Here is a 15,308-nt window from a genome sequence, read left to right as displayed (position 1 = left end):
AGAGTCGGCCAGTTGCATTCCGGTCTGTTGGGATTGGTTTCAGCCTCTTCTCTCTGAGGAAGTGGACAAGGTGCTCTGTACTGTGAAGCCAACCACCTGTCTGGTTGATCCTTGCCCTTCATGGCTCATTATGAGCTGTAAAGAGAGACTGGTCGAAGGGATCAAGGCGGTGGTGAATGCATCCTTGCAAGAGGGTGCAATGCCATCAGCCCTCAAGGAAGCGGTAATAAAGCCCATCTTAAAAAAACCGTCCTTGGATCCCCAAGAGTTAAACAACTTTCGCCCAGTCTCTAATTTACCATTCTTGGGCAAGGTGATTGAGAGGGTGGTGGCTGTGCAATTACAGACACACTTGGAGGAAACAGATTATTTAGATCCATACCAATCGGGTTTTAGGACTGGTCATGGAACAGAAACAGCCTTGGTCGCTCTGGTAGATGATATGCGGAGGGCATTGGATAGGGGTGAATACACCTTCCTTGTCCTCCTGGACCTCTCAGCGGCTTTCGATACTGTTGACCACAGTATCCTTTTAAATCGCCTAGAGGGATTAGGAATAGGAGGCACTGTCCTGCAGTGGTTCCGTTCCTATCTCTCGGATAGGCAGCAACAGGTGGCATTGGGAGATGAGGTTTCAGACCCTTGGCCTCTTCATTGTGGGGTGCCACAGGGTTCTATCCTCTCTCCCATGCTATTCAACATCTATGTGAAACCGCTGGGAGCAATCATCAGGAGCTTTGGGTTGCAGTGCCATCAGTACGCCGATGACACTCAGCTCTATCTCTCCTTTAAGTCCTCACCGGAGTTGGCTGTGAACACCATGTCCAAGTGCCTGAAATCCGTAAGTGGATGGATGGGAGAGAATAGGCTGAAGCTGAACCCCAACAAGACTGAGGTACTACTTGTGGGAGATAAAAGGAAACTAGGAATTACTGACCTGATGCTTGATGGAGTAAGTTTGCCCTTGAAGGACCAGGTCCGCAGTCTTGGGGTCATACTTGACTCCCAGCTGTCCATGGAGGCTCAGATTACAGCAGTGAGCCGGGCAGCCTGGTATCAATTACATCTGATACGGAGATTGCGACCCTACCTTCCTATTCATCTGCTCCCTCAGGTGATACATGCCCTGGTCTCCTCTCGCTTAGACTACTGCAATGCGCTCTACGTGGGGTTACCCTTGAAAACAGTCCGGAAATTACAGCTGGTACAGAATGCTGCAGCACGCTTGATTACGCATAGCCGTCGCTGGGATCATATCACCCCAGTGTTATTAGATCTTCACTGGTTACCAGTTGTCTACCGGGCCCAATTCAAGGTGTTGGTGTTGACCTTTAAAACCCTATACGGTTTCAGCCCAGTATATCTGAAGGAACGCCTCCAGAATCACCGATTATGCCGCCTGATGAGATCAGCCTCGCAAGACCTTCTCTCGGTGAGAACAGCTAGGCTGGTACGGACCAGAGAGAGGGCATTCTCTGTTGTGGCCCCCACCCTCTGGAACTCCCTCCCTTTTGATCTCAGACATGCTCCCTCCCTGTCCAGCTATCGCCGAGCCTTGAAGACCTGGCTGTTCAGACAGGCCTACAACATTGGGACAGATTAATTTTATGTTATAACTGACTTAACGGATGGTTTCTTTAGCTTGATTATGTTGATTATGTTGATGTATATGGATTGTTTTTATTCTTGTTGTTCGTCGCCTAGAGTGTCCCTAACCCGGACAGATAGACGGCTGGTGGCAGAGAAGTGGGCCTTCTTCACCATCGTCACCACCACACAGTAGGCAAGGTTATGCTGTTTTACTCGTCCCCAATCAACCTCACAGTACATCTTTCACCACTTCAGCCATCATCCAGCCTGTTTCACTGCCTTTAGCTCACTGGTGTACCAAGGTGCAAACTGGGCTCCACAATGCTGGAGGGGGCACTCTATGAATTCTTTATACCTAGAACTCAGGGAGAGGGTCTAGTTTTGGGGTGTAAGAGTGCTTGTTTTAAATCTTAAATCTGGGAGCTCAGAAGAATACACCAGTCCTTGACATCCCTAAACATGCTCTTTGCCAGCTCACACTACAACCATCTTCTTTTCTTGCCTGTCAAGCAGATGCAGAAGCCATAGCAGTGGTGTTAGGGGCAGGAGAAGCAGACATCTTCCTCATCCGATATCCTTCCATCTGCATTAGGGTCGTTCCTTACACATTGCCAATAAAGAGAAAATGTACATCACCACAAAAGGGGAGACAGATTTTCATAAAATTTAAATCTGCTATTTTAGATGGATAGATGGCATATTTAGAAATAATTACTATAAATTGAAATACAAAGCATCTCAGCATCTCACCAGACCAGGTGATCTGTGTGCCTGCTCAGTCTGCTGTCCAAGGGCTAATTGTTGATGGGCAGCTTCAGTGCCCTGTTCTCCTTTCCTAGGGTTCTTTATCTTTAAGCTGGACTTAGACAAGAGATCCCTTCAAACAACACTGCATCCCCTCATGGGAAACCTTTTGGGGGCCATATGCCAGTGATGGGTGGGGCTAAAGTGAAAAACAGGCAGGGCAAAGGATGCTACTTTTGCCGTTGCGCAGTAGGCTATATTCCAGCCATGCAGAAGACAGAGGTTTCTACACTCACACACAACTCTCCATTCAGGCAAGCAAGGGTACATTCCAACCAGGCAAAATCATTTGAGAAGGGCCTGGAGAAGTCTGGGCTCCTTAGAGTAAGGTGTGGGGTATACATTTAATAAATTATAAATAATAAATCTAATTTGAATTCATTTGTACGTATATGGTAGAGGCCAAAATGAAGCCACTTGAGATGCAGCATTTAGAGTCCAACTGCAGGATCCCTTGGAGAACTACTTCTTCTGTGGTCCCTGGGCTTTGTGCCCCAATACATTGCAACCCAGCACATGACATGGCAATGGAGGGTTTGATAGCTGCATATACTACTTACTGCCATCTAGTTAAAGGACTGTCAAAGGACAATCTTCTCTGTCAGACGTGGGGAACCTCAGCCCGAGGGGCAAATGCAGCCCTCCAGGCCTTTCTATCCAGCATTTGGGACTCTCCCCAGGCCACATCACTTCCTAAATCATACCTCTCCCTTTACTATCTACTTACCATAAATCTCCTAATACAAAAATATACTAACATATGATACAGCACATAACATTGAAACATTACACAGAGCTTTCTGCCATCAAATGCCTGGGTAAAGAAGAATGGTTTTGAATTTCTCCTACAAGTTAATAGTGAGGCAGACTGACAAACCTCACCAAGGAGGGCATTCCACAAATGGGGGATCACCACTGAGAAGGCCCTATCATGGGTCTTTCAAAGCAAAATGGTGTAATGTGGTGATCTGCCAGGCTCCTTTTCTTTTTGTTTTCAGTGCTGATTGAAGACTTTTTTGGTTCAAGAAGTGTGTACTGATCTTAAATTAATAAGTATTTAGTGCTGCTCTTTCAGCATTTTTGACATTTAACATTTATTAATTTGGTCATCTGTAAAGCACTTCTCATATTTCCACAGAAAAGTGAGATATTATAAATCTTAACAATAAATAATAAGGAAGCACAAATCTTTAAATGAAATTGCTGTGACTGAAGATCTTTTCCATTGCTGCTCTGAATGCTTTAATGTGGAGAAAGAGGAGAGGAGACCTCAAACCCAGGGCTGAATGTGGCCCTCCTGATCGCTCTATCTGGCCCTTGGGTCACATCTGTCACTAGCCCTGCTTTGTGCCCCCCTTGAGTGATTTCGCTTGGTTGAATGTGTCTTTGAACTGTGATAATGCCTCTAGCTTGCTTAGATGGATGACAGAGCGATGTGAGGGTACAGAAAACCCCGTCATTTGCATGGCTGGAATGCGCCCTACTGTACAAACATAAGAATCACATCCATTGCTTTGCCTACTGTTGCCTGGGCCATGCCCACTACTAGATTGCAGTCCCCAGAGGATTGTCCTCAGGTTGAAAAAGGTTCCCCATCTCTGCTTTAAAGGCTGTTGGCACCTACTCTCATCTATCTATCTATCTATCTATCTATCTATCTATCTATCTATCTATCTATCTATCTATCTATCTATCTATCTATCTATCTATCTATCTATCTATCTATCTATCTATCTATCTATCTATCTATCTATGAACGTAACTGTGATTAACCAAACAGAGGTTTTTATTGTATTAACAAAATGTTTCAGCTTCTGCCTTCATCAGCTGCTAACATACAAATGCTGTTACCAAGGTGGCAGTTATAGAGCTTTGAGGATGGAATGCTCAGAGGGGCTTCATTGGCAGAAGCTAAGTAGTGGTGGTACTGTCCTCCAGGTTCAGGCCATGTGGTGCCAATGTGTCCAGAGAGTAAATCCAAAAGTTCTCCCTTTTGATCAATGATGCTGGATCTGCTGGCATCTCTATCGCTGTAATGGAAAAGTCCAACAGGCTGTGACCCTCGAGGTTAAAATGCTTTGCAACTGGAATGCACTAATATATATATTAACACCTGGATTCTAATGAATCCCAAGACTCCAAGCAACATTTAGTTTACTAATATTCAGTGGTGGCTGGTGCCAATTGGTAATGGGAGGGTAGGAGATGGCCAACAGTAGGAGGAGCCAGAGCCAATGACAGACAGGGCCAACTAACTCTAGTTTTATTTTCCCCATCTCTTCCCTACTGAATTCTACAGTGGAAACACTGAGATTAAGGTAAAGCTGACAGCCAATGCCACCCCTTGGGATGCATATAAGTAAGAAGGCAGGCTGATGGGCAATGGCTGAGGACAGGTCGAGGTTGGTGGGGCAGTGCCTCATTTGCCTTAATGGACCAGCCTCCATTGCCAATATTTGAATTAGTTTTCATATAAAAATTCATCATTTCACTAAAAAATGCAATCTGGGACACTAATCTTCTGACATCTTCTGTCTTCTGGCCTCTTTGTAAATGGAAACTGATTTTTTTTCCAGACTCCAAACAGAACCCGAGACCTAATAAACATCACATGACTCAAGGCTCAGGTCTGGTTGTTTGTCTCTTTGAAGTCAATGGGATAATTTTGCCCTGGAATGTTGTGGGAGCTGGTAAAGACACGTTATCTGGATGAGACTGCTTGGAAGGAGTCCATGGAGCCTTTTAGGCGAAGCCATTTTGTACTGGGTATACATAAAATGAGTAGTCAGCATAGTTGTCTGAGAAAGTAGCTGAGAGAAGAAAATGTGCAAATATGGCTTTTGATAGTCTTGGAATTACCTACAATTAATGGTGGTTTCTGTGTGGCGCATACACTCACATGCTGCCTTTCATTTTATTCTGGTAAGAAAAAAGTATGCCAAACAGCTGCAGCAAAACTGATTGTTGGCCTCTAGGGGATGGCCACCAAAGTGTGTCGGTGAAGTTACAGGAAATTTACAATGAAATGGTAGAAAATTCAAGCATTATACAATAAAATAAAAAGCAAAGATTGATAAGGTAGAGTAAATGGCTAGCTGCTTTCCATTTAAGAATAAGGCACTGTGATCTCATTCACAGCGCTTCTGTTTTATTCTTGGCCAACAAAGCAGGGTGAGTCTGAGGTCACAGAGATTCTGATATCATTCTGAGTCACAAAGAGTAAAGCTGCACACAGCTGGAAGTACTAGTGGGAGCTAGATACCACTATGTAAAAAAAGCCTAACACATTCCCAGGTGGTTGGATAAAGACCCTTGCTTGTAGGATCCAAAGTAGATTCTGCCATCAGACAAAGCATGCCATGTAAATTTGGGGCCTAATTAAAGAGGAGGGATTTGTCACATATATTATTTATCTAATATGTATGAGAATTTCTGTCTCAGGTACCAAAATATCTTGGGCCACCTCTGCCTGGATCTCTCCCTTTGGCTATACAGAGGAACAGAATAAGAGTATTAACCAAGGATGGGCTGCATGAGGACAACTCAGGCAAAAACTTACCCCTGATAAGATCTGTTTCTGGAAGCTTTGTTAAGTCCAGCATTCATGGTACCTGGAAGCAACACTGTGGAGTCTGCATTTCTAGGAGTGGCTGTCAGAAGAGTAAGGAGAAGCAAAGTGGGCCAAAATAGGCAGAGGTCAGCCAGTTAGTTAGAGCTACCAAATGACCACAACAACATTGTGCAGGATCAGTCGCAGAGCAGAGGAATATTCCCAAACTACTTTGACCTTGTGGTTAGAGAGCACCTCATGCTAGAATGACTACTGCTCAGTAAAAAAATCAGACCTCTGAACATAGTACAGAAAGAACATGGAACAGAATGCAGACTGTGGGAAGAGGAACAGTTGACTCTGGCATTATACTTGATGTGGCTATTCAATAAAATAAAAGTCACTGATACCAGTTCTGAACATTAAGGGCAGGGCTGGTGCCAGAGGGTGGCCAAGTCAGGCCCTAGCCGAGGGACTCCAAAGGGCCCCTCCTTAGGGTGGGTGGGTAGCACTCCCTTCTGCGATCTGCAGCAACGTTGGCTCCCAACCCTGCCACAGATCACAAGAGGGAGCTCCCAGACACCCCCCTACTGCTGTGCAGGCCCATGATGCCAGCCTACATGCCCCACCAACCTCTCGACGTAAATGTTGGTTGTGCTGCAGGCGCAAACCTGCCATCAACCAAGATGGTGGCTGAGTTTTCCCTAAGGGGCTGATGTCCCTGCTGCCATCTTGGTTGATGGCAGGGATGCGGGCAACATTCACCAAGGGAACAGTAGGTAGGTGGGGTGTGCGTGCGTGTGTGCACTTCAGGGCTCCAGCATGCCTGGCGCCAGCCCTGATTAAGGGGTAGGGGAAATGAGCAAGGTTGATTATGAGTATGCAAGATTTTTTGGCAAGATTTAAAAAGGTTGCTCTCTCTCTCTCTCTCTCTCTCTCTCTCTCTCACTCACTCACTCACACACACACACACTCACTCACTCACTCACACACTCATATCATATTCATGTGAAATTGTGCTTTTGGAGAATTTGACTTTTCGGGCATTTACAAACAAACTACTATACAATTATGAAGTGTGTTGACAAACTCAGTTAAAAAAACTCATGGTTTGCTAACATTCTTTGTTCCCATTGTTTTATGCTTGCTAGGCCTTGCCTAGACAATTGTTTGGTCATCCATGAATAAGCATCCTTTCGGCCCCCTCCCCTTTCCCACTGTGTACCATCTTTGGCATGAAGATCATGCACTATATTAAGCCAGAGTTTTATTTTCTGTCTGAACTGGGGAATCAGCAAGAATGAGATTAGAGTTCTCCACTTAAGATGTAATGGGGAATTCTGGCTTAATACAAGCCAGGATCTTCATCTGGGAGTCAGCATATGATGGGAGTATGGGAGGAGAGAAGCAAGGGAAGAATGCTTGGCCCCAACATTCATTTCTGGCTTCATAAACCATGGTATATGATGCCTCAAACAATCCTCCAAACCAGACCACAATCTATTGCTTTGGTTGCTTTGGTGTAATGAAGATTGTCATGCCACTCACTGGCTTTAAAACGGTGCTAGTTTGTATGCCAGGCTAGCTTGGGACACTTGAGGAATCCCCTGAAATGCACCAGCTGCATGGAAATGAACATACATCTGACATTGTAGAGGAAGAGTCCTGAATGGTGACACTGTTGTCACCCTCTCAAGAACATGAGTACTTGATCTTTCCTATCTGAACACTCTGAGGTGCTGAAATTGCATTGTACAGGTGCCAATGCTGAGTCACAATGGAGAGAGGAGTACATTTCATGAACATGTTTGTCTCCTGCAAAATTTGTCACTCTTTCTGCTGCTTTTGTACCCCACTATGAAATGGCACCATAGTTCAGTGTAGGGCATATGTTTTGCATGCAAAAGGTCCCAGGTTCAATACCAGATATCTGCAGGAAGCACTGGAAAGACTCCAGTCTGAAACTCTAAAGACGTTGCTCAGTCAGTGCAGACAATATTGAGCTAGAGGGACCAACGGTTCCCATGGTGTAATACTATCCACATTTCAGAAGTGGCTTGCTGGGTGGGGTGGAGTCACTATTCTATCTTCTTGGCAGGTGGGCCACTGTTGCTTACTGTGAGTGGTGGGGCAAGGTGGCAGGAAGGTTGGTGTGGCACAGATAGGAGTACCGGATTCATTGGTGTGTTTGCACCATGCCAATTTTCCCGCCTCCTCACTCCTCCCCCTCTCTTCCCAGTAAGCAAGAGTAAGGAAGCCAGTGTAGTGGCTCTGTCCCAGCTGGGAAGTCACATCTGCCCCATGAATGTCAGAGGAAAGATAGGGCACATTCTCATTGGTGAGGGGACTGTCTCAGTGCTCTGTCACCCTGATGAGGTCTCATTTAATTGACTTGGCAGGGCTGAATGGGCATGGGGTTGTGTGCATCTAAGTGAACATTCCATAGAAATGAATATAGTATAGGTATGCACTGGCATGTCATAGCTGCATAGTGTGAAAAGTGTGCAGTGCTGGTGGAAAATGAGTCTGTCAGGACAGAGTGGCAAGGCAGGGCATGTTGGGCAAGTTAACTGGCCAACAGAGACATGTTCTCCCGCCTGCCACCGCCCTCCCCAAAGCAGCAATAGTTGGATAAAAACTGGCTGCAACAGGAGCAAAAGAGAGAAAGGCAGATGTTTTTAAGTCTCCCAAAATGGCAAATTTAACAACAAAAAGTAAACTTCATGAAAATTAGTGCAGCGTTCATTTACAATACACATATGTGACCCAACAAATTACACCTATTATATTTTGTAATTGTCTTGCAATGTTAAATGCTCATTATGTGCACTACAGGAAGGAAATTCATACATACACAGAAAGAAACACACAAAACACACAAAGAGACTTTTATCTCTAGACTGCTTGTTCACTTCGCCCTGTATTTTTTTTTTTCATCTTTTGATAGAACGGTCATTGTGGTGTATTTCAGAATTCAAAAGAAATTAGCACATTTTGGAAGTGATACCAAATCTGCTCTATTTCTCCTGTGTAAATGCAAAAGGTGGACTTACTTCACTATGACTACTTGATAGGTATCTCAAAAGTCCTTGATGGGCATGTTTTATTGAGCATATATAGTGGTATCTACTGATGTGCAAAAGCAAAGACAGCTGAAACAGATTTACAGGCTATTGTCCTTGTAACCATGGTTACTCTATTCAGTTTCTGTGTTGCTAACATAGGGGTAGCCATTTTGGCCATCACACAGTCAAACGTATCTCTACAACTATGAGGGTTAGAAATCTACTTCTCTTTAAAACAAATGCTTGGATTCTAAGGAGAATCTTGACTAGAATGCACCAATTGTAAAAACGGCCTCAGGAAGTGTGTGTTCTTACTAATCCTTGGTATAAAGAATATACAGAGGGCTGTTTAATTTTTTTTTTAATTGATGGGCTTTCCTCTGTCCTCTTCCTGTTCTGTATAGCAAAAAATATTAGGTTGCATTTGGTGCGTAAGCAAACAATAGTGGAAGGGGCTTATTGGTGCACACAAACATAGGAACGCAGGCAGCTGCCTTATACTGAGTCAAATTATTGGTCCATCTATCTCAGTATTATCTACTCTGACTGGCATGGTGTCAGGAGTCTTCCCCAGCCCTCACCTGGAGATGCTGGAAATGAAGCTGAGACCTTCTGCATGCAAGGCAGATGCTCTACTATTCAGCTATGGCCTTTCCCCAAACAAAAAAGAAACGTACTCCTTCCACTAGAAAGGAATTTTCTAGACCAGCAGTTCCCAAACATTTCCCCCCACAACTGCTTCAGAATTGCTGAGGGTCTTGGCAGACCACTTAAATGATTTTTCTGCCTGCTGTAGCGCTTGTAATGTGCTCTGCTAGATGCTGTATGGTTTCAAATTGTATTTTTGCTTCTTTGATTTCTTATATTGTATTTTATTGATTTACTATTTGCATCCCATAGAATTCAAATTGTAATGCAATAAAATACAATATAAGAAATCAAAGAAGCAATGAAAATATAATTTTAAAAATCAATATGGATATTTACTGTGGACATGCCACAGACCACCTGAATGAAGCTCATGGGCCACTGGTGGTCCATGGACAACAGTTTGGGAACTTCTGTTCTAGATTATTCAAATACATTACTCCCCTCCAATGCTATCAGTGTGTTACTGTAGATCCAGGGCCAGCTTTCTGGTACTTGTGGCCACGAGTTGAAATAAACACACAGACACAAAGGCTGGGTTGAACTAAGGGCCACTTTATTAAACTTTAAACTTACCCCTTAAAATAACCTGCAGAGATAAAACCTAGGTGTGGGAGCTAGGTTATAATTGTGGTATCTAATTACAGCTATTGGGCAACCACCCTTGCCTGGGCAAGGGTGAGCCATTCTGCTCGCCCCTACCCCTGCCTCACCTTGAGGGTGAGTAGGGGGCCTTCCCACATCACCACCCCCCGGGCCATACAACTCCAGGTGGATGAGGTAAGTTGACCCCAAAGGCAGCCCATATCCTGCCTTCAAGCTGTACAGCTCTGAAGGGCAGGGCTCCGGATCTGCCAATCACCCCCAAAGGTGCCCACGGGTGCCACCTAGCTCCCCTTACCAGCTTCCCTTCCCGCACCTTCCTACCACAAAAGGGTGCCAAATCTTTAAATAGACACTCTTTACCCCACTGCTGAGGACCAAACCTAACATGAACCTCTGCAGGTCTGTCAAAAAAATGTCATTACCCACATCAGTCAGGTGAACACCATCAGGCCTATGAAGTTCAACCCTGTCATGACTTATGTCTGGATGCTGTATAACTAAATCCCCTTGTCCAAGGAGAGCCAACCCGATCTGTCAGTTGACCTTCTTGCACGCCCTATCAATACCCCTTGGGTTCCCACAATAGAGCAACACCCTACACGGTAGGATGTCAGACCACACCAACAGAACTTGAGGCCAACTCTGCTTGATGACACAAAAGTTGTGACATGCCTGTAACATCAGGGCCTTGCCCTTCAACAAACCTAGGTCATTCCGACCCAGGTGAATGACCAGAACATGCAGAACTGCCTGCACCAAACTTTGCTGGAACAACGGGTAGGAGCCCATCCCAGTGCATCCCTCAGTGGCCAAGCCATTGTACTGTGGCCCACTGGCTGAGCCCAAGCTGTGAACCAACACGTGACTTTGCTGCCCTATGGCTGGCCCAGAAAACCATGCTATGGCTGCAGAGTAGGATGCGCGCACGCTCTGCTCCCATCCAGCAACCTGCCAACACAAAAAAGACAAATTAAAACAAATCAAACATTCGGATCCCGCGGCTTACTCCATGATCGAACATACAACTTGTAAGCCTTAGAATGCCATCTACCGATAACTTGGAGCTGGTCTCGTGGAAGGCCAATGTAGGCTGCAGTGGAAGCTGCCCCAATCTGAAAGGAATGGGTACCAAATGTAGCAGTGTCCACCCCCAGGCCCCAAAGGGTAGACTTTGTTAGGGCCCAAAATCGAAACTTTGTCAGAGGGGAACCCTCTTTGTGTATGAACAGATAACCAGGCCCAGATCCCGAAATCAACATAAAATGCTCCAGTGCCCTAACGGGGCAAATGTCATCTTGTGATGCAGGTGACAAGACCACTGTCTGGCCCTTACACCGTTTGTCAGTCTCAGACCACTGCAGCTTAATGTTACCCCGCCCTTCTACCAAACTAACATCTGAAATTAACAAAGCATGGAAGCAGCCATCCGTCTTTGATCTGGCCACTACTTCTTCTACCCTGAATGCCCCAAAAAACAATGTGAGGGCAGTGGCGTGAAACAAACAAGCCTCGAACAGGGAAGAACATAAGGTTTTCCATTGCTCTAACAACCCCAGGAGCAGTTGCGGTGAAAAAGGTTGTCTAGCATCAGGGGAGGGAGGGTGCTCCCTGGCCCAGCCCTCCAACATCCGCCACACTCAGAAATCCTCAGAGGAATCCATAACACCCTGGGGCTTTTGCAAGAAAGGAAAGACCAGCTAACTTACCCCATAGGGTTCTGACTGAAAGGCCCCGTTGTCTGCCTTCCATAAAGAATTCCAGTAAATGATCAACTGGAATGGGCCACAACTGAAGATAGCCCCTGATGGCTCTAAAGTCATGAAGCTCCCTACCTGCTCTGTTATAACTGGCCAGTGTGCTGGGGGTAAGTGATAAACCAATCGCCCTCTCTGACTCCCTAGTGAGGGTGGGATGACATCCTGCTGAGCCCTGGTGACCAATGCCAGCTGGCAAAATCTCTCCATCTGGTTCCATGGCAGAGCATCAACAATGCTATTATCAATGCCCGGAACATGCCATGCCTGAAAGAGAATACTGAAGTGCAGACATTGAAGGACAAATGCCCTGACCAAGCACATGACATTGGTGTTCTTGGATGGAAGGGAGTTAATCACCTGACAGTGGCCATATGATTGCACCAAAAATGGACGGTGGAATTCTGTAGCCTAATGGCCCACAAGTGCACTGCCACTACAATAGGGAAAAATTCAAGGAACGTTAAGTCTCTAATTTATCATCATCATCATCATCATCATCATCATCATTATTATAATTATTATTATTATTGTTATTATTAGCCACCCATCTGGCTGGTTATCCAGCCACTCTGCGCGACGTACAAAATAAAACGTACAAATACATTAAACTTTAAAAATCTGAAGCAATAATAGTTAACCCAGCCCAAATCCATTCTTCAGGCCAGCCACCCTTACACCAAGCAGCACCAAAAACCACCCCAAAGCCAAAGGGCCCGCTGCGATTTTCTTGCCAGAAGGACACTCCATTGAATCCTTGGATGAAAGATGTCCACATGGCCAGATCAGCATGCAAGGCAACCATTACTTGAACCCTATGATGCCATGACAGCCCTGCCATGGCATCGAACACCTGCCACAGGAATGCCCACCTGGGTGCAATGACCCTGCAGGCAAAGTTCAAATGCCCAGCCAGCTCTTGCAGGGTGGCCAAGGAAATGTTCTCTGCCTGAATCACTTTCCTGATCCTATCACGCAGTGCATCAGAGCCGGCAACACTGGGCCATGGAGTCAATCTCAATGCCCAGAAAGGTAAGCACTGGTGAGGGCCCCTCAGTCTTTTTTGTGCCCAACGGGACACCCAGCTCCTCAGTAAGCTTGTAATATTGGGACATAAGGTAGTGGCACTCACCAGAATCCTTACCACCCACAAATAAAAAATCATCCCAATAATGCACTACAAGTAACAGGGTTCGCCTCCTGATGGCCCATTCTAAAAAGGAACTGAAACACACAAACACTGAGCAAGAAATTGAGCAGCCCATTGGCAATGCTCGGTCAACATAAAATTGACCTGTGAAGGAAAAGCCAAGCAAATCAAAATCCTCTGGATGGACTGGCAGGAGCCAAAAGGCCAAATGAATGTCACATTTTCCCATATGGCCCCTAAGCCGCAAGAGCGCACCATGTGCACTACGGAATCAAAGGAGGTGTAGCAAACTGTGCACAACCCCCGTGGAATAAAATAATTAACTGACATACCCCTGCAATAAGAAAGGTGCTGTATACGGCCGCCTTCTTAGGTACTATGCTCAGGGGTGAGACCTACAATGAAGAGGTTGGAGGGGATGGAAAGGGACCCAGCACCCAACCAGCTTGAACTTCCTTCTCAATCTTTTCCTTAACTACAGCTTCAAGCCTCACAATCGACTTGAGACTACGAGACATGAAGGCTATCCAAGGGCCAGAATATGGGATCCGAAAACCAATTGAAAAACCCGGTAGCAAAAACTGCGTCCTTAAAAGAAGGATACCCCACTATCAGTGCCTTAAGAGCAGGTAGTTTAACTGGTGAGGGCCCCTTTACCACAAGTTGCTGATGTAGGAGGCTGCTTCCTACTGCCCTGGGGCTCCCTAGCCCCACCCCTAAAGGGGCAGCCCCGTGGGCAGCTATTGCAGGAGTGAGCTCCGCCGTAGGTGGTGCACTCATGTTTCAAGTGGCATGGATTCCTTGTACATAAACTCTTGGAGCTGAACTCCAAGAACAGCAGGTGGTGTTGAACCCCCTACCCTGCAGTTATGTGGGAAGGATGTTCTACCGGTTGCCTAAGTAAGAGGTGCCCACTGTCGCTCCTGTCCCCTGTCACCGGCCTAGCAGCTACCATAAACTGGAGCCATAAATCTGGCTCCTTCTTGTCACATGGTAATGTCATATCAAAGGCTGCCCTCATACAAAAGGCCTCAACATACGACAACCAGGCAGAGCCTGTAAACTCTGTGTAACCCCTATATACATGTCTAGGTATTTCAGCAGCAGCAGTCCCCTCCGAGACTGCTTCTGTAGAACGACTCCTGCATATGTCAGGAAGGCCAGCAACCAATTGGCCCAAGTCCTGTCCACCTTTCTGCACTTGGGCCAATCATACTCCCTATCCTCTCCCTTCTCTTTATCCTCTTTGGGATGCTCTCGACAGAGAAGAGAAAATAAATCTATATATTCCTCCCACCAATTTTTTTATTTTGTTGTAGGGGGTAGATGGAAACCCAGGGGTGCTGACATTTCCCCAAAAGGAATGGTGCTCCCTGCCACCACCCCAATGGGTCCTCTCCATCCACAGCACTGTTGGAAGCAGAGGGTTGGTCCATAACAGTGGAAGCAGCATCACTCACCAGAGTGGGCCACTCCGCTGCTTATGGTTGCCAAACCTGCTCATACGCAGCAGCGAGCATGCCATGCCCTAGGCTCCCTGCTTGACCCCTTGAGTAGACCTGGTATCACCTGCTACAGGTGGTGGAAAAGGCCAAGCCTGGCCCATGGGCCAGTATGGAACCCCCCAAGGAGATGAATCCCACCTCAGCCAGCCCTGCTGGGGAGCTGACAAGACTGTTGGGGGCAGCTTCACCGCCGGACGTTGGTCAGAGGTGGACTGAGCCCTCGCTTCCTCCCTCACTGGAGCCAAAGTAACACTGCTAGGTCCTGCTTCCAGCGCATCCAGCCATGCTAAAATTAAGTCCAAAGCACTGTGGTTAGCTCCCTGATTGGTACTTTTCTTACCTGCTTTGGCCTGTCTAGCTGGCTGGTTAGCCAATGGCCCTGCTACCACCCTAGCTTGCACATTACGATGTTCCAGTGCCTCCAGATGGGTTAGGATAGCAGCTAGTGGCTGTTCCTCGACTTCCCTGTCGTCCTCAGTGGCTGGAAGGGGATGTTGGGGGGCTACCTTTCCCTTTAGGCCCCCCAATCCTTTTTTGGGGGCAGCATGCCTAGTACCCTATGTGATATAATTCACCAGTTAATATTACTAATATTGGTAATAATAATAATAGTATTAATAGTAATAATAGTAATAA

This window comes from Rhineura floridana, chromosome 3, assembly GCF_030035675.1.
Source record: "Rhineura floridana isolate rRhiFlo1 chromosome 3, rRhiFlo1.hap2, whole genome shotgun sequence".
In the NCBI taxonomy this organism is placed as follows: domain Eukaryota; kingdom Metazoa; phylum Chordata; class Lepidosauria; order Squamata; family Rhineuridae; genus Rhineura; species Rhineura floridana.
This window is presented reverse-complemented; position numbering follows the sequence as displayed.